This window comes from Colobus angolensis, unplaced genomic scaffold, assembly GCF_000951035.1.
Source record: "Colobus angolensis palliatus isolate OR3802 unplaced genomic scaffold, Cang.pa_1.0 Scaffold160, whole genome shotgun sequence".
In the NCBI taxonomy this organism is placed as follows: Eukaryota; Metazoa; Chordata; class Mammalia; order Primates; family Cercopithecidae; genus Colobus; species Colobus angolensis.
In genome coordinates this window covers 5957463-5978437 of record NW_012114711.1, presented here as the reverse complement: position 1 = coordinate 5978437, position 20975 = coordinate 5957463, and positions in this window count along the sequence as shown.

Genomic DNA, 20975 nt, shown 5'->3' with positions numbered 1-20975 from the left:
GAGTTGTTGGGTCTTCTGAATAAGTCATCCACCTGTCCTCTTCATTTCACTATCAAATGATCCTCAAATCCCTTCCCATACACCTCTAGCTACAGAGAAGGTAGATGACTGTGACCTTCTTTACCTTTATTGCAGAAGCATCTGCTTGCTTGAGAAACATGCCAACTAAGTAAGAAGTAACTGACAGGGGATAATGGATTAACATCTTTCATTCATTCAACAAGTATTTACTGAGTACCCACTATGTACTAGACTATTCACACTGAGGATAGACAGAGAAGTAAACACACTGTCCAAGGACCTCATATTCTAGGCTGTGGGAGGCAGATTAAGTAATTTATACAGCTTGTTGAAAGGTCATTCATATTGTGAAGTTAAGTATATCAAGAAAGGGAATAGAGAATCTAGGAAGAACATTACAATTTTAAATAGTGTGTTAGTCTGTTCAGGTTGCTTTAACAAAATACCATAAACTGGGTAACTTCCTAACAACAGAAATTTATTGCTTACCATTCTGGAGGCTGAGATTTCCAAGCAAAAGGTGCCGGCAGATTTGGTGTCTGGTGAAACCCACTTTCTGGTTCGTAGAGGGCACCTGTTTGCTGTGTCCTCACACAGTAAAGGGGAAAGGCAGCTCTCTGGGGCTTCTCTTATATGGGAGCTAATCTCATTCACGGGGGCTCTGCCCTCATGACCTAATCCCCTCCCAAAGGCCCAACCTTGGGGGTTAGGATTTCAACATATGAACTTAATGGGGACAAAACTTTCAGATCATAGCAAATAGAGTTGACAGAGAAGTCCTTTCTGAGAAAAGGATATTTGATCCAAGACTTGAGGGAGGTGAGTAGGCAAACCCTAAGGCTATCTCACTGATAAGCATTTCAGGCAGAAACAGCAGTAACTGACAGAGCCCTGTAGCAGTAAGAGAGTGCTTAGCGTGTTTGCAACAAACAAATTCTCTCTCTCTCTCTTCCTCTATCACACACACACACACACACACGCACGCGCACAGCAGTCAGTGTGCCTTCAGTACCATATGCAGGAAGAGCAATGCTGAACATGAAATAGCAGTGGTGGCATCAGTGTATCATGTGTCAGTTCTTAATACTGCCATGTTGATGGCAGAGTTCCCCAACCCACACTGTATAAGCTAAGGCAGGTATGATTTCTGCATCCTAACTTTATAGACAAACACATTGAGGCCCCAAAAGGTCCACCTGATGAAGCCTTGGTTACTCTACCACTAGCATGATTTTTTTTTCTTTTTCTCTCTCTTAAAAGATGCAGATACAATTAGAAAGCTGATTCTAAACCAATTTTCTTGGCTGGGCGTGGTGGCTCACATCTGTAATCCCAGCATTTGGGGAGGCTGAGGTGGTTGGATCACCTGAGGTCAGGAGTTGGAGACCAGCCTGGCCAACATGCTGAACCCTCACCTCTACTAAAAGTACAAAAATTAGCCAGGTGTGGTGGCACATGCCTGTAATCCCAGCTGCTTAGGAGGCTGAGACACGAGAATCGTTTGAACCTGGGAGGTGGAGGTTGCAGTGAGCCGAGATTGTGCCACTGCATTCCAGCCTGGCCAACAGAGTAAGACTCTGTCTCAAAAAAAAAAAAAAAAAGAATATGCCAATGTCTATAAGCTATAGGGGTCAAAACCACAGTGCCTGGGTTCAAATCTCAGCTCTACCACTACGCAATATTGAGTGAGTTACTTAGACTTTGTGCCTCAACTTCCTTGTGAAATGGAGCCTAGTTTATAGGATATGAGTGTTAAATCCCTTAATATATTTAAAGTGTTGAGATTAGTTCCTGGCACCTAATAATTCTTACACAAGTATGTAAACACAAAATGTCTTTAAATTATTTAAAGTCTATAATGCTGGGGGAGGGGAAGTGTTTGGGATAGGAAGGATAATGCACCCTTGTTTCTGTTTAGTGTTTATCTAATAGGTAGGAAGACACATGTGATTTTCTGTGGTCCAGATGGAATAAGATCTTTTTGAACATAAATCACCATGGACACAAATTTTTTTGCCTTCAGGAGAGTAACAAAGTGAGCAAGCACATCCTTCCACCCTTGCCCTCTCTCTCCCAAAACTGATGGCTCAGTTGAGTACATAAAAATTTGGGTGTAAGTCCCAGACAACCTACCTTTAATCTTCCCCAGGTTTCTGAACGAGTTATGCCCAATGTTCAGGCTCAGAATAGTTCAGACTATCAAAGAAAGCTACTTTCAGACAGGGCTGGAAAGAGGGTAGGTAATGTCTGCCCGCACTTAATAGGGTATAAAAACAGTATAAATCCCTTTGATTGGTTTCTGGTTTTTGATGTCATGGCATCTCTATCACATTGACATCAAAAAGAAGCAAAGTGTAATGTAGCAAAAAGTAGGAAATATCTGTATTCTTGTCAGGCAACAAAAAAATTCCCTATAATGAAATGGTCTTTCCTTCTGCTCTCAAAGCATTCTGTACACCATGATACTTATCTAGTTACACTTATAATACTTTACTTACTTGTCCATTGCTTGTAAGCTCTTAGAAGATAGACACTTGAGTTAACGTAGTCATTGTTCCCCAGCTTTTATCATTCTTTCTGCCACACTGTGGATATCTGATCCATCCTTAATGAATGGGTTAATGAACAAACAAAACAACTTGCCAATGAATGTAGTATACGCTGGTGTACAGTAGAACTAGGGCTGAACACTACATATCCTGATTACCTGTCAACTATTATTTATAATAGAACCTGGTGCTTCTGGAAGGTCTTTGAGAGAACTAGCTGGGGCTTAGCCCACCAAGAAAGTCAATTTTTGAATTTTTTATGTAAATTAACTTTTCATTCTATTTAAAAGGTGAAGTTTTGGCGTGGTGTGGAGGCTCACGCCTGTAATCCTAGCACTTTGGGAGGCCTAGGCAAGCGGATCACCTGAGGTCATGGGTTTGAGACCAGCCTGGCCAACATGGTGAAACCCATCTCTACTAAAAATACAAAAATTAGCTGGGTGTGGTGGCTCATGCCTGTAATCCCAGCACTGTGGGAGGCTGAGGCAGGTGGATCACCTGAGGTCAGAAATTCAAGATCAGCGTGACCAACATGGTGAAACCCTGTCTCTACTAAAAACTCAGTTGGGCATGGTGGTGCATGCCTGTATTCCCAGCTACTTGGAAGGCTGAGGCAGAAGAATCACTCGAACCCAGGAGGCCAGGCTGCAGTGAGCTGAGATCGTGCCACTGCATTCCAGCCTGGGCGACAGAGAGAGACTCTGTCTCAAAAAAAAAAAAAAAAAAAAAAAAAAAAGGTGAAGTCTTATCCTTATGAACCTTGTTTCTAATGTTAGGTCACTCTATGGAGAAATTGCTCCTCAATCATTCATTCACTGACTCATTCAACAAATGTTTTCTGAGTATGTACCACGTTTCACATGTAGAGGATACAGTAGTGAAGAAAGATTGACAAGGTCCCTCCCTTCCTTCATTGAACACATCTTCACTGACAAGCTGATGGTTAGTAACTGAATTTTTAAAAATAACCTGATCTGGACAGATCTAATACATCATCTCGTCCAGTAGTTCTTAATCATTTTTTAAATTACAGAACACATTGATAAGTAGACGGGGGAGTTAATATGTACATACAATTTCAGGGGCTTTAGAGACCTCCCTGAAGATAATCTATGGATTTCAGGTTAAAAATCCCTGATCCAATTTGGGTCTATCATTTTGCAAATAAATGTGCTTATGTCTACATTTACTTTAAAAACAAAAAGTAAAATGCTTGGCTTATAGTAAAACTTTCACAACAAAATATTAACTATTTAACTAGATAAGTCTCTTCAGGGTATTTCAGGGGCTTGACAAATTACAGAAATAAATATGAAAATTTTAAGGTGAAAAAGAAAGAAAGTTAATAGAGTGAATTTTTGTTGTTCTCAATTAACAGCAAAAATAACAAAAAATACACTTCAAGCAATACAACTATCCTTCCCTACTCCTAGGAAATAAATAGAAAACTACTGGCTGTGTTAGAGGCCATAAAAACATTAAGTGAAATACAACCAACTTTGTCTGGGTAATGACTATCTCAAATGAGAACCAACCATTGTTTACAAACCTTTGGGATCTTGACACAAAAAGCATCCTGAAGTAGGATCTGAGCAGTTCTAAAAGGGAATTCAGGAGTTGGCCCTTGTCCGTTAAAATGCTTTTACTCTGGGCAAAATATCCAGCACATAATAGAGGTATTTATAAATATTCCATAGATAATTATCAAAATATGTGAAATATACTTTCCCAACATAGGGAAATCAATATGCTATCAACATAACAAAAGTTAAAGGGTTAAAAAAAAAACAAGAAAATATATGCGTACGGTGATAATATATATGAGGCTATTTTGGTCAATGAGAAAAGCCTAGTGATTTGAAGGATTGTTGATTAAAAATAATAACTATAGCCAAATTTTTTGAAGTGCTTAAAATGCACAGAATGGGAGAAAATGTAAATCACGTATCTAATAATAATCTAGTATTCAACATATGAAAAGAATCTTACAACTCAATAATGATAAAACAACTCAATTTAAAAAACAGGTAAAGGACTTGAATAAACACTTCTCTAAACAGAGATGTATAAATGGTCAATAAGCACATGAAAAGACGCTCTACATTATTGGACATTAGAGGCATGCAAATCGAATGAGATACCACTTCATACCCAGTAGGCTGGCTATTAAAGAAACACATACCAAATATCAAAACAAGAAAACCCAGAAAATAAGTGTTGGCAAGAATTATTGAAGTGATTACATGAAGTCAGAGGGCTCAAATGTTGCTGGTGGTAATGTAAAATAGTGTAGATACTATGGCAAACAGTTTGCAGTTGCTCAAAAAGTTGACCCATAAATTCCACCCCTAGGTACATACTTGTGTTAGGGGTCCCCAAAACCATCCCCAGGTTTGATGTTTTACTAGGAGGATTCACAGGACTCAGCATATATTCACACTCACAGTTAAGACTTACTAGATCATACTGTGAAAGGATAGAGAGGAAAATCACCAAAGGTAAGAAACACATGCAGTGAAGACTGGAGGAAATCAGAGGCAAGATTCCCAAGTCTTATCCCAGGAGATGCACATAAAACAGCAATGCGGCCGGGCGCGGTGGCTCAAGCCCATAATCCCAGCACTTTGGGAGGCCGAGACGGGCGGATCACGAGGTCAGGAGATCGAGACCATCCTGGCTAACACGGTGAAACCCCGTCTCTACTAAAAAGTACAAAAAACTAGCCGGGCGAGGTGGCAGCTAGTCCCAGCTACTCGGGAGGCTGAGTCAGGAGAATGGCGTGAACCCGGGAGGCGGAGCTAGCAGTGAGCTGAGATCCGGCCACTGCACTCCAGCCTGGGCTGCAAAGTGAGACTCCGTCTCAAAAAAAAAAAAAAAAAAAAAAAGCAACCCAGCAATGAATTACGAAAACACATGTGAAAATGTTGCCAGCCAAGGGTACTTATTAAAGACTAGCACCCACAGTTTTCACGGGGGGCTGGTCATATTGGCAGCCTCTGCTTGACATATACCAAAAATTCCAGATTCCCAGAAGGAAATAAGGTGTTCATCAAAAACCGTATTATTTGCACAGTTTAGGAACAGTGAGCCACTCTTACCAGTTAGGGTAATGGGAGCCCTACTGAAATCCAAGTTTTCACATGCCAATAAAGGGCCAACATTTTAAAGCAGGCTTTTCAAAGCGCAGCAGTCAGGCCTGTTAAGTTCACTCTTTTTTGCACAATACCCAAAAGAATTGAAAACATGGGTCTGCATAAGCACTTTTACACAAGTGTTCATAGCAGTATTATTAATAATAGCCAAAAGGTAGAAATAGCCCAAATGTCCATTGACTGATGAATGGATAAACAAATGTCATAGATCAATACAGTGGAATATTATTCATCCATGAAAAGGATACATGTGACCATAGGGATGAATCTTGAAAACATTATGAGAAGTGAAAGAAGCAGATACAGAAGGTCACATATTGCATAATTCCATTCATATGAAATGTCCAGAATAGGCAAATACATAGACACACAAAGCAGACTAGCAGTTGCCAGTGTATGATGGGAAGAAGGTGTTGGAAAGGGCTACTAAGTGGTAAGCAGTTTCTTTTTGGGGGTAATGGAAATATTCTGGAAGTGGATAGTGGTGATAGTTTCATGAAATTGTGTATATACTAAAAAGAACTGAAATGGTAAAATTTTATAGAAGAGACATGGAGTGTGTCTCTTCTTGAATAAAAATAATAATTATAGCCAATTTTTATGAAGTGCTTAAAATGCCAAGGAACACAGAGAATGGGAGAAAATGTTTTTAAATCATTTTCATGATACATGATGCATACATAATCATATATCTATGAACTACCCAGTTTACAGTATTCTGTTATGACAGCTCTAGCTGACTAAGACAGGGACTATGCAGTGTGCTTTACATAGAGTATCTCACTTAATCCTTAAACCAATCTTGTAAGATAAATCCCATAATAATAATATAATATTATATATATTATATAATAATGATATATGATAATGTACTTTATCTCAATTACAATATATTAAGAAATGTTAATAGAAGTTATATTTTTGAGTTACATTTAAACGAGTATATGTTTGGTGAATTTAATTCATATATTAAAAAATGTTCAGCTGGGGCAACACAGTGAGACCCTATCTTTGTAAAAAGTAAAACAAAGTAGCCAGGCATGGTAGTGCACACCTGTGGTCCCAGCTACTCAGGACGCTGAGGCAGGAGGATCGTTTGAGCCCAGGAGGTTGAGGCTGCAGTGAGTTATGATCGTGCCACTGCACTATATGCCTGGGTGACAGAGTGAGACCCTTTCTCGAAGAATAAATAAACAAATAAAATTAAAACATGTAATGGGATGGCTGTGAACTGCTGTGAACTTAATTGTGTTCACCTAAAATTCAGATGTTGCTATCCTGACCCCAAGTATGCCTACATTTAAAGTAAGGAAGTAATTAAGGTTACATGAGGCCATGGGGTGGAGCCTTTATCTGACATGATATTGTCTTCATAAAAGGAGATACCAAAGAGCTCACACTCTCTCAGGTATGTGAGGACACAGCCAGAAGGCATCTGTCTGCAAGTCAGCATGAGAGCTCTCACCAGAAAGGGAGTCAGGTGGCACCTTGATCTTGTATTCCTCAGCTTCCAAAACTCTAAGTAAACCAATTTCTCTAGTTCGAACCACCCAGTTTATGGTATTTTGTTATGATTGCTCTAACTGACTAAGACAGGGACTGTGAAATGTGCTTTGCATAGAGTAGCTCACTTAATCCTTAAAATAATTTTGTAAGATAAATCCCCCTGATATTCCCTTTTTTACATAAAGGGTTAAGAAAACTAAATTGCTAAAGTAACAGGTAGGACTTAAACAGAGGTTGCTAATTTAAAAATCCATGCTCTTAATCATACTCCATACTGACTCACATTATAATGATGCTATGAACAAATTTCCAAATTATAAGGCTGTATAATGTAAAATAGGCTCCTGGTTTTTACTTTCCTTTACATGTACAATTTATCCCTTTACGTATGTACTTTCACAATTCATTTTCCTTTTATTATGTTGTTTTTCAGTAGCTGCTTCCTTTAGAAGGTTTTTAGAAACGCGCAGTTTTCTACTGGGTACATAAAGCCAGTGCTTGATTCCTTTCCTGGCAGAGATCACCCTAAAGCAACAAGTAGAATGTAAAAGGGAAGTGAAAGCTCTATCATAGATAAAAAAAAGAGATATCTAAAACCTTGAAACACGATATATGTAGAAAGCTGTCAAATGCTGTTGAAGTCTAATTGGAGTTGATAAAGATCTTAAAAGCACTTGAATATCTCAGATAAAGTAATATAGTACAGCCCTCTAAAGCAAGTTGCCCAACCAATGTTATGAATACTCTTGAACTGGGTCTGGTGTGGTGGCTCATGGCTGTAACCCCAGAACTTTGGGATGTCAAGGAAGGAGGATCGTTTGAGCCCAAGAGTTCAAGTTCAGAGTGAGCTATAATAGTGCCAGTGCACTCCAGCCTGGGTGATAGAGTGAGACCCTGTCTCCAAAAAAAACCATAAAAATACATAAATAAAGGACTTAACATTTTCCCTACACCACTCCCAACCCCAACGGGAATGAACACAGGCTGAGTAAGCTCCCACTGGCTGTCTCTTGTTCTGTTCTGGTCGGTTTTCTCATTGAGCACTGCTTGCCTATAATTGCCTTGTTTTGGTGGCTGAGTACTTGTTTGGTTTGGTTTTGTCTTTGGACCATAGGTTCCTTGGCACTGGCAGCCTGGCCTACTCCACAGGTGCTATCTTCTTTCACTCTTAGGTTCTTTTTTGGCATAGCATCTAACTCCCAGGCAACCCAACCAGTGAAGCATCTCCAACCCCAACACTTTCCCACTTGGCTCTTGCTTATATAAAGTCACATCATTTCCTAGGGCTACATACAGATTTATCTACAGAACAGTCTGAAAAACACCGTTTTGGAATCATAAATGTCTGAATTTAAATCCCAGCTCCTCTATGTCTAGCTATGAGATGTTTGAACCATTACTTACACTCTGAGTCTCACCTGCTTTACAAATAGTACTAAATAATATTAATAATACTGATTTTAAAAAAAAATTGTTGTGAAATTTAGAAAACAATCAGATAAAAGTCCCAACACTCTGCCTGGCCAATAGAGGGAGCCCATTTCAATGAGTGATTACTACTGTAATTACTAGATTGCTAGTGCTATTATGATTATTATTACTAGTTCTGTAGAAGGATAAAATCGACAATGCTAGTGAAAATAGCTAACATTTAATGGTCATGTCTCCAAGACAGGTTTCTCACTTAGTGCTTTACATGCATTGTCTCATTTCAACCATGATGCAGGTATTATCATCATCTGGATTTTACAGATCACAAATCTGAGACTGTGAATAGTTCAGTTCCTTTCCCAAGGCAGTATGCCTAAATGACAGAGTTGAGAAAAAAAATCCAGGTCTGTGAGAATCTAAAGCCTATTCTTTGTACATTTATTTCAGATTTATTTCTTTCTATAATTATTTCATTATCTCTCAACACTCTCATTTTCCAAGTGAGACTATTGATTAGGTTCAGGACACGCTACTCCAAAATATGGCATCTTGTCACTTCAGCAAACAGCAGAAGCAGGAAGGTCTCTCTAATCTCCTCCTGTGGTTCTCCCCTGAAGCAGGACATAAAAAGATTATCTGACCTTCATCTAAAGTAGGACATAAGACCTGCATTCCAGAGGGTCCTCCCTATTTCCAGAGGAAAGGAATGAAGGTACAGACTCTAAGAAGAAGCTGAACAAACAGGCTGTGCTAAGTTCTCCCCTGTTTATTTCCTGTAAATCATGCCCCTTTTTATTCAATCATATCTCTATATGACTTTCCACTCTTCATCAAATGTAAACATAAAAATAGTTTTCCTTGTGTTTAGAAAAAAACTGAAGCAATTTTCCCTCTGCTTTCACACCACAGCAATCATCAACACAGAAGACTTCCATGACCAAATGTGTGTGCGTGGGTGGGGGTTGCTTCCCACCACCAAGTGAGCAATGAATTCTGTAGCAGATATCACTTGGGGGTCCTTCTACACCATTTTGAATCTACCTGGTCAGATCTCACAGGCTGAAGACTCAGTCCCCAAAACTGCTCCCCCACTTCAGATATCAGTCACAAATTTGGGAACTTCTGCCTGACTGGCTTCAAGTTGGGGTTCCCATGACCCACTTTGTGTTCAATTAATTTGCTCGAGTGGCTCAAATAACATAGAGGAACACAGTGTTTGCTGGTTTATCATAAAGGATATCACTAAGGATACAGATGAAGGCATGCATAGGGCGAGGTATTGGGGAAGGGGTGTGGAGCTTCCATGCCCTGCTTGGGTGAGCCACCCTCCAGGACCCTCCACGTGTTCAGCTTTCTGGAAGCTCTTTGCACCCTGTCCTATTGGGTTTTTATGAAGGCTTGTTTTCATAGGCATGACTGATTAAGACAGTGACCACTGGTGATCAGCTTGACCTTTAGTCCCTCTTCTTTCTCCAAAGGTTGGGGTTGAAAGTACCAATCCTCTAAGCATGACTTTGTGTTTCCAGTGACCAGCCCCATCTTGAAGTGGTCAGTCAACATTAGCAAACAGAAAAACAGCACTTTGGAGATTCCAAAGATTTTAGAAATTATATGCCAGGACATGGCATGAAGACCAAATATATATTTTACAATATTAAATCCTGTTTATTTGGGTCTTCATTTCTGGAAGCTTCAGTATTACATAAAACTTACATTAAATAAATCTGTATGCTTTTCTGTTGTTACTCTGGTTTTCTTAATCATGATCCCTGCAATGGATGAGAAAAAGATGTCACCTTTTCTCCTCTATATTACCGAATAGAACTTTATCTCCCTATGGCAACTAACACATTGCTGGACTTTCAATAGATGTTCAAGTAATAATTTATTTTTGTGGCTATATATTTTCAAATTGAAATTAATATCACCATAAAACAATGCAGAAGACATTTTTAAAAAAATCACTTCTGGCCGGGCGCGGTGGCTCAAGCCTGTAATCCCAGCACTTTGGGAGGCCGAGACGGGCGGATCACGAGGTCAGGAGATCAAGACCATCCTGGCTAACATGGTGAAACCCCGTCTCTACTAAAAAATACAAAAAACTAGTCGGGCGAGGTGGCGGGCGCCTGTAGTCCCAGCTACTCGGGAGGCTGAGGCAGGAGAATGGCGTGAACCCAGGAGGCAGAGCTTGCAGTGAGCCGAGATCGGCCACTGCACTCCAGCCTGGGCGACAGAGCGAGACTCCCGTCTCAAAAAAAAAAAAGAAAAAAAAAAATCACTTCTAATTTTACCTCTTTAACAGATACTTTTGGTGTATTCCCTTTGAAATTTTTGAAATTCAACTATAAAAATAGTTACAACAATGTGCACTGGTAATAACTTTCCATATTTCTACAGAGCCTTCATAAACTGCATTTTTAATGAGTATATATTCAGTAAATGCTGAATGGTGATTCAACTATCATTAGCAGTCAGAGCAGATGAACCCAGCAGCCCTCTGATAAACTATGCTATAAATAACATTTTAAAATAAGTCTTGATATAATGAAGGAAGAGTTTTTTAAAAATGGTTGCATATTCATATGCTCAAAAATATTTGTGCCATATACAACTGGTAGATGAGCTCAGTCCCTAACTAATGATAGGACTTGTACAAGTTACCCTTGGTGGTCTTTGAGCCTTTATTATAGAATGAACTGGAATTTATATTCTCCCTGAGGTTTCTACAAGTTTTATAATTTTACTATGAGTATTGCCCGGTCCCAGTTCTGATGCTCAGCAGTTGGGCGACTAGATAAGTTCCCTTGCTTATAGAGGTGATACTAAATGAGTAGTTCTCCTTCTGCCATGTTAATCCTCTCTGTGTTTAGCATTTCTGGTTTGAAGAGTGGTGCTGATGGAAACCCCCTTCTTTCATGTTCAGAGACCTTGTCATCATCCTACACATCCATCCTCCAATTCTTAATGATGTTCTTCCCTCCTTCTTCCTTCAGAAAAGTAGGGGATTTGGAATATATCACATCTAAAGTCTTATGCAAAATCTGACCCCAAAAATACCGATTTGTGGCTGGTATCTGTTTTCATATATTTTAAATTAGTTTCTAACATTTAAAAGAAAATAGATTCATAGTTACTCTTAAAAAATCAGGAGCTTTTGTAACACTCCAGCATCCACAGGAAGCAGAAACTGGCTGGAACTCACTATGTACTGACTGTGTAGGATTACCCATGCACTGACCAAAGTCCTGACCAGAGTCTCCATCACTGTCTATTATCTACTACCAAGCCAGCTTCACTTATTTCTTTTCCATATCCAGCCCCTGTAGGCGTCTGGGTTTATGACCCTCTTGCTCTGTGTGACACTATGTTGCCTGAGGAAATCATCAAAAACTGACAATGATTCTGAAGGCTGGTGCTTCAAACAGTTCATTCAAAAAATACTGGATCTCTGCTTTGGACTGATTGACCCTGACTGGAATCCAATTCCCAGTTCCACTGGTTTCATACCCCTGCCATTTTATTGATTTAATGCACATTGTCCCTGCTAGATAAAGCTGACTTCTCTGCTTTGAACCTTGGGGTCAAGTACATTTTCATGCTGTACGTTAAAAAAGGAAAACACTGGCCTTCTTCGAGAGGGACCAACTCCCTGTGGAGTGTCTGGAAAAACTTTGCCACAAGCAAAGGTTAAAATAGAGCTGTTTTGTGTGTTTACTTTGCATGAACTATCACTCAGAAAGCATTTTCCTTTGTAACAAACTTTATGAAATTATTCATCAGAGGTAGAAATGGCCTCAATTAGATAAAAGAAATGAAGCATTTAATTAATTTGTGACAAGTCCACAGGTGGCCAGAAAAATAAAATCATATCTAAAATTAGTTGAAGACAGACCACAAGATTGGACACTTTCTCCACATTAAAAAAAAATGCAATTGACACCTTTTAACACTTGTCTTTTATCTGTCTAGTAACAAAAAAAAAAATAATTTCGTTAGTCAAAGCAGGAAAACAAAAGACCAGGTTATAACTACACAGAGCCTTCAGGAAAAGGAAATTGCACTAGTTATGGAAACAAGAAATTCCGGGTGCAGCTGTCACTATTAAAATACAACAAAAGCCAGAATAAAGTTGCCAAAACAATGCACAGTTAAAATTATTCCTGACTGGTTTTTCCTTTTCCTCTCCAATTGCTTCTTACATTTGGCCAAGATAGGCAACCTGTAAAGTGCTTTACACATATCCTATACAGGATGGTTGCCATTAAATTATCTGGAGTTTTCTAAGGCCTGCAAAATTAACAAAATCACTCTCACAGACTGCACAACTGAAAACCAAAATTGCTCACATGTAAACTATGTGATTGTGATGCCCTGAAACGCTCATAAGACATTTTCACTAGATAGCATGTTCTGTATTTACTAACTGTTCAAACTAATATATACCTAGTACTAATAATTTATTTTTTACTCAGTGCCTTTTCAAGAGGAAAAGTAATGATATGTATAGAGTGACAATTTAAAATGCTAACAAAGGAGGGTTTCAGCAATAAGCAGTAAGTGGGGAAACATGCATTGTGGAGTTTATTCTTATTCTCTTTTTGTATTTATATGTTTGAGACAGGGTCTTGCTCTGTCACCCAGGCTGGAGTGCAGTGGCGCAATCTCAGCTTACTGCTGGACTCCCAGGTTCAAGTGATTCTCCTGGTTCAGCCTCCCAAGTAGCTGGGACTACAGGTGTGTACCACCATGCTCAGCTAATTTTTATATTTTTAGTAGAGATGGGGTTTCACCATGTTGGCCAGGCTGGTCTTGAACTCTTGACCTCAAGTGATCCACCTGCCTCAGCCTCCCAAAGTACTGGTCTTACGGGTGTGAGCCACTGCACCCAGCCACACTGAATTTAAATGATTAATTATTAAAACATTTTTCAATATGTGAAATTGTTCATCTTATACAATTGGAAAGGAGAGTGGTCTGGAAGTCTGGCATAAATCTTTAGCCTTAGGTGAACGATATAAACCTCTGTAATTGTGGGGATTAGGTTTCAGTAGTTCCCATCCCCCACTGCACATGACAATAACCTGAGGGAACTTTGAAAATCCCTGGTGCATAGTTTGTACCCTTACCAATCAAATCCTAATCATAAACCAAGCATGAGACCCATGCATCAGTATTTTTTAAAGCCCCCCACATGATTCTAACATGCAGCCAAAGTTGAGAATCACACTGTACTAATTATAACTTCAGGTGTCTTTCAAGATTTAAAAACAAAACAAAACTATAAATACATTCTTTATTCTAAAAGAAATAGTTATTTTTACCAATAAAATTTGGTTTTGTCTGTTGTAAATGCAATATGCATTTTTGCTGGATTTTTGTCAAATGTTAAGGCTTCATTTGTGATAATCTGGCTTAAAAACTCAGCCACTGTGGTGTAAATGAAATTCAGTGGCAGTGGAGGGGGGATGGTCTATGAGATATCTGAGAAGAGATATATCATGTATTCTGAAGATCCAAGTAGTAACAGCCATTAAAATATGTACACACATTTCTGTAATGCAATATTGAGACAGGAGATCATCCATACCTGATTGGGTTTACACTGAAAAGTTCTCTTATTACAATATTTTACAAAGGAATGGACAGTTTCCTTTTTAAAAAAGATTTATCTTCAACATAAACCTGCATTTGTGTACTTATTATAGAATAATAATGTTTTCACACTAGGAAAAAATCCTATCATTTTCTTCTGGGCAGTGTGTGTGTGTGTGCATGCGCGTGTGCGTGCCTGGGTGCATGCACATGCTCTCGGGGTAGGAGGGAATGGATTGCCTTTCTAGGAAGTACTTGAAGGTCTCCAGATTTAAGGTTTTGAATATTCATGATGTGGGACATCAGGCCACAGTTTTAGAGCCTCAGGCCCATATCAATGGGCTCCTTTATTAAAACTTCACAGTTTTGTCACTGAAGTGATTGCCCATCTCCCAGAGCTTCTGCACAGCAGCTGGAGATAACCTAATTCTCTAAAATCTAGAGAATGTATCCCCTCCAAGAATGGACAGAGTCTCTTATGGGAATCCTTTATTCCTATCTTTCCTGATAATTATAATCTTTTCTTGTGGTCCATATGGGTTACCTTTTATGTTTTGGATGTAGATGACTACCTTTTGTTGGAAACCCCATTTCCTTTTAAAAATGCTATTGTATCATCAGCAAATGAAGATATCTTGTCATCATTAGTTTTTCAAGGTAAATAGTAAAGCTCAGAATTATATATTTTAACTTCATGTCACTAGCCTTCATTTTGAAGCAAATAATTATGAGATTAACCCATTGCAACTTTGAAATATAATACAGGCCAATCTTAAAGATAATGTTTTTAATCAGCTTCCTACCCTGAAGGCAATTGGTTAAATTCATATTTTGTTTTCTCAGCACCCAAAAGAACCAATAATAGAATGAATTGGTATTATATAAAACAAGTAATAACTTTTTAAATTCTACCGTATATCAAAATGACTGCATGGGAAGTAATATTAAAATATTATAATGTATTGGATTATTTTCAGTCTCATTTCATTAGCTTAAATTATAGCTAAATATTTGCTACCTTACTTGCATGAAATCTAGTCAGAGTTGTGAAAATTCAAACATTTTAATTTATTTAAACGTATCAAACAGAGCCAAATGTGGTGGTATGCACTGTAATTCCAGCATTTAGGGAGGCTGAAGGGGGAGGATCACTTGAGCCCAGGAGTTCGAAGTTGCAGTGAGCTATGATCAAGCCACTGCACTCCAGCCTAGGTGACAGAGCATGACCATGTCTCAAAACAAAAAACAAATAAAAGAAAAAAAGTATCAAACAATATTTAATTAAGTTAAAATAACAAAAACTGCTAACTTCTCTTCCCTGCCACTGCCAAAGGAGAAATTCTAGTGTGTTAGCAATATTAGGGGACTTTCAATTTGAAAACCAGATGTACACCTGGCTCTGCTATTAACCAGCTGAGACTGTTATGCAGCTATCTGTACTACCCCCTTGGAATTAAGAGAGTTGAATTAAATAGGCCTAAAAGATTTTTGAATTTAAATTCCTATAATTTCAAGTAAAAACAAAACACAAGTGTATTTAAAAAATTGTAAGTGAATTTTTTTTTTTTTTTTTTTGAGACAGAGTCTTGCTCTGTCATTCAGTCTGGAGTGCAGTGGCATGATATCAGCTCACCGCAGCCTCAACCTCCTGGGTTCCAGTGACCCTCCCATCTCAGGCTCCTGAGTATCTGGGACTAGAAGCATGCATCATCATGCCCGTCTAATTTTTTTGTATTTTGTTTTATACAGATGGAGTTTCACTATGTCACCCAGGGTGTTCTTGAACTCCTGGGCTCAAGCGATCCACCTGCTTTGGCTTACCAAAGTGCTGGGACTACAGAGGCCTGAAGTTTTATTTGATAATTACACACACACACACAACACACACACACACACAATCTAGTGCTTCCCCATGACAGTTATGCTTCTGGGCACTTTGAAAATGTTGACTCAAATTTCATTACAATTTAATGAATGTTTATCTTACAAGTGAGGAAACTGAGACACAGAGACCTTAAGAGACTAGTCCAAGGTCGTACCATGAAAGATGAAATTTAAATTTGGTAGGTTGGCTCTGGAATCTACATGTTCTTTTAGTTCCTACCCTAGCAATTTGTTAAAAAATTTTTTAAACATGCAGCAAATTTAAAAGAGAATTGTACTTTAGCACCTATCTACCTACTCATATAGATTACAGCAGTATTTTGCTATGGCAGGCGACATTAAATAACCATAGGTATATCACCCAAGAAACAAACTGTTGCATTTTTTATTTGCGTTGAAATATCCACCCCACTCTACCTCCCGATATTACATAAACTGGGCAAACTATGTGGTCTGATGTGATGATGCAAGATATCTGTTCATCAGCTGTGAAAAGCAAACTGCAAATGAGACTTCAGAGTCAAATAATAATACTAAAAATCAACACAACCACCTCTATATGCTGATTCATATTTTAGAGCACCTTCCTTACAGTTAACAAGACATCCACATGCATCATCTTTCCTTATGTAATCATGCTACTATTTTCTCAGAAATGACAATGGAGTATTGTCTGAGTGGATGGAAACCAGGCAGATTTCACTGGTCATAGTGTTGGGCATAAACCATAGAATGTATTAACACAAAATACATTCTATTGTGATGTCCAGGCATTATGCATTATGACACTGGGTTTTCCCCCTATTCTATAAAGCATATTTAAAAAATGATTTTCTATAGTCATTTGGCTATTCTACTGGATTAATAGATGTCTAATCTCTATCAAAGAAGATGAGAAATTTACACGTAGTGTTTTATAAAGCCTATATATATTTGTGTATGTGTATATATACATATGTATGTCTCTCTCTATATATTTAAATTGTAACACTTTCTTTAGAACTCAGATTAAATATATGTCTAATAAAATGCTCCAGTTATCTTTGATCCTGTCATCACTCACACAGTCTTTAGCCTGAAACTTGAAATGGTTAAGGAAAATGTATGAATGTTCTGTAAGAAACATAGTTTTCTTAAGACTTAAGCTTCAACTGTCATTATCTATGGCCAACTTTAATAAAATATATTACATATTAAAGTATTACACTTAACGTCTCTCATTTCATTTTCTGTAAATGTTCCTGTCTTATGAAAATGTGAACCTATTACTGTATTTTTAAAGTCAATCTTATGGTCCATATCTAAATCCATATTTTATGGGAGTGGGAATAGTAATCTGTTTTTGAACAAATCCTGCAGGTGATCCTGATGCCTGTTCAAGAGAATCACTCTTCCAGCCTGTACCGTATGAAGTTCTTCCAGCAAAGGATGCCAGTTTTCACACCCATTTTATCCTTTGTTTTGTCCTCTTTCTCTTATTTTCTCTTCTTTCTTAGGCCATTGGAAATCATTTGTGTTGTATTTTTTAAATTGATTTTACTTTTAGAGTCATATCATATTTTCAATTTCTATTATGTATTTTATTGTTACTTACTTTAAAGGGGTCTTGAAATGGTATTATGTATAAGAGGGCATGTGTTCCAGATCAACTTTATTTATTTTTTTTGAAATGAAGTCTTGCTGTGTCACCCAGGGTGGAGAGCAGTGGCACAATCTCGGCTCCCTGCAACCTCCGCCTCCCAGGTCTCAGCAATTCTCCTGCCTCAGCCTCCTGAGTATTTGGGACTACAGGTGTGTACCACCACACCTGGCTAATTTTTGTATTTTCAGTAGAGACGGGGTTTCTTCATGCTGCCCAGGCTGATCCTGAACTCCTGACCTCAAGTGATCTGCCGCCTTGGCCTCCCAAAGTTCTGGGATTACAGGCGTGATCCACTGTGCCTGGCCTAGATCAACTTAATCTTGGAGAGAAGCCTAGTTCTTTTTTCTCATCTCTTCTCCTGTTCCCTAATAATTATGTGGAGGTTTTCTAGAATCAAGTGTCCTTTTTCCTGCTTTCTTTATGTTTACACTAAAACACATTTTGTAGTGTAATACTTAGCTCTTTTATTTTCAATTTTTTTTGGTCAATAAACACATATAGGGCTATGTTTTTTTTTTTTCCTCTAAGAATGGCTTTCGCATTTTCTGCCAATTTTAATGTATTGTGCAGTTATCACTGGTTTACAAGTAACTATGATTACAATTTTGTCTTCTTCTTCCATTCAATGTTTATTTAAGTTAATAACTTCTTTATGGTTTTTTTTTTTAATCTATAATTTCTAGTTTGGGGCTCCTATGCCAATATGTTACATGTGGAATTTCTAGATTCCTAAATACTAAAAGTTACTGAAGATTTCTTTGTCCTATAGTACTCTATATCATTTATAATTAGGAACTGTTAGGATTGTTTCACATGGACTTCCATCTTCTTTGAGATTTGATTGTAAGTTAAAAAAGAATAATTATACCCTCCAACTAAATGCATGTCTTATAAAAATCAAATGAGCTAATGGATATGGAAACTATAAACACATTTTAAAAGGCTAGGCAGTGTTTTTCCATTTCATGTAAGCTATTATATTCAGTGACGCACAAACATTGCAATATATACTCATACTGTACCATAACGTCTCTAATTTATTTACTCATTCATTCAATCTTAGCTCTGCACCAGGTACTTTATTAGGCATACATGATGTAAATATGAAGGGGAAACTACTCCTGCTCTGCTCTTGTGAAATGCACAATGAATGATCTTAAGCAATTTACTAAACCTTCTCTGTGCCTCCGTTTCCTCATCTGTAGAATTAGGATAATAAGAATAAATATTGCATAGTGCTGTGATAATTGAATTAGATACTACCTGTAAAACACTTGGAATAGTAACACCCATTTCATTTGAAAACTTATAGAAATTACCAGAAGAACACATTCCTGAGAATATTAAGAAAGGGCACTCTAGCCAAGATAACTGGGGCTTACACTTGGAATCTACTTCGGTACCACGTTTCCTTTGAAAAAGCAAGCAACAGATTGCTGTATATAGAACAAACTACAAAAGAATTCCCTAATGGTTTCATAATATCCTAACGTGGTCAATTTGTGCTGGAAAACTCCTTTTTGTTCTTAACTATATCCTTCCATACAGTTCACGTGCATATGAATGAGTGCCTGAATATGCACACACATACGCACCATGTGCTTCAGTCTCTAGGTAAGATTAATCATACTGCCCTTTCTCAAGAACATTTTCTCTTTCTGGAGGGAGCTCACCCAAAAGATGTCCTAGAACACTTTAAACCTGGGGGTAAATGCTATCCTAACCCTCACACCTTGATAGAGAGCATCTACTACATTCAAGCTGTTTCAAATTTTGCCTAATTATCTGCATGCCAGAGGGTACAAGGAGGAACAAGTACCCACAGCTTATGGAAGAAGTGCAGTTAAGCCTCACCAACTTTGGCTGAGCACAGAATATATTTGTCATAGACTCAATATTATGAAGAAAATATACTATGTCACATTTGTTAATTCAGGCCTACAAAATCATTTGTTGCTTTATCCATACGGATATATACTTGCAGTGTTGGTTTGTTCTTTTACCTACATGTTCCTGTATTCTCAAAGTGGACATATGCCCTTTCCTGGTCATCCTCTTCACTTATGGGTGCTGTCACAGTACGGTATAAAGCAAGATGCCTAGTTCTCCCCTAACAAATGGGTGGCCACTGGCACATCTTCAAAGTAAGTCAATCAGACATTGTTCTCTCTAAGATTTTGGATCCTGAGCAATAATACAGAGTTAGAAAACAACAACGCTTAGAGCCCATTCATTCTATTGGCGGTTTTCCAGAGAATGCTGTTGATTTTATTGTTACCTAATACCTTTCACTCTACTCTGGCTTCTTTCCTCTGAATCTGGCTAAGATCTCCATAATTTTGGAGAACTCCTGCTAACTTTTCAATCAATTCCTTTTTCACTTAAATTATCTAGAGTCAGTTTCAGCTACTTGTATCCTAAAAATCCTAACTATTGACAAGGGTGCAAAAGTAATTGTGGGTTTTGCCATTACTTTTAAATGGCAAAAACTGCAATTACTTTTGCAGCAATCTAATAATTAAGGATTAAGGATTCCTGAAAACAGTCATGAAAGAGGAATCACAAGATGAGGGCTTAAATCTCAGTGTGTTTATGACTTACTAAGTCATTAACCTTGTTGAGCCCCAGTTATCTCATCTGTAAAACATGAGGTGGGGCTGAGGATGTTATCACTGCTGTCTAGCCCTATGAAGCATTTGTGAGAATGCTATGCATGCGCTCTCCCACCTCCCCGTATAGCACTGCCCACCTCTCCGTATAGCTCTGGCTCAAACTATTCACAGAGAAAGCAAAACACAAATTGGATAAGAGGATCTTCAGAACTTTCTGAACTTCAGCCCAAATGCCCTTTCACCTATGATATCCCTCACTGGACGGGGGGGAAACTTCTGCATTTTCATTGGCAATGCTCATCACTTTGTGCGCTGTTATCCTCACTTATGTCTTCCCCTTGTTTCCCCTTATCTCCTGCTCTAGACTAAAGTTCCACAGAGGTACCATCTGTATCTGATTTATTTCTTATTTCCAGGACCTAGATCAGTAACCATAACCAGTCTCTACTCAAAATATACTGGATGCATGTTGCAGAGTGGGCTATTCCTGCCTGTGTCCACTCTACAGATGCTAAGTGGGGCAAGGAAGGCCTCAAACAAAGGGTATGAAAAAATTCTGTATGTGCTTTAATAGAAATAAGGGAGT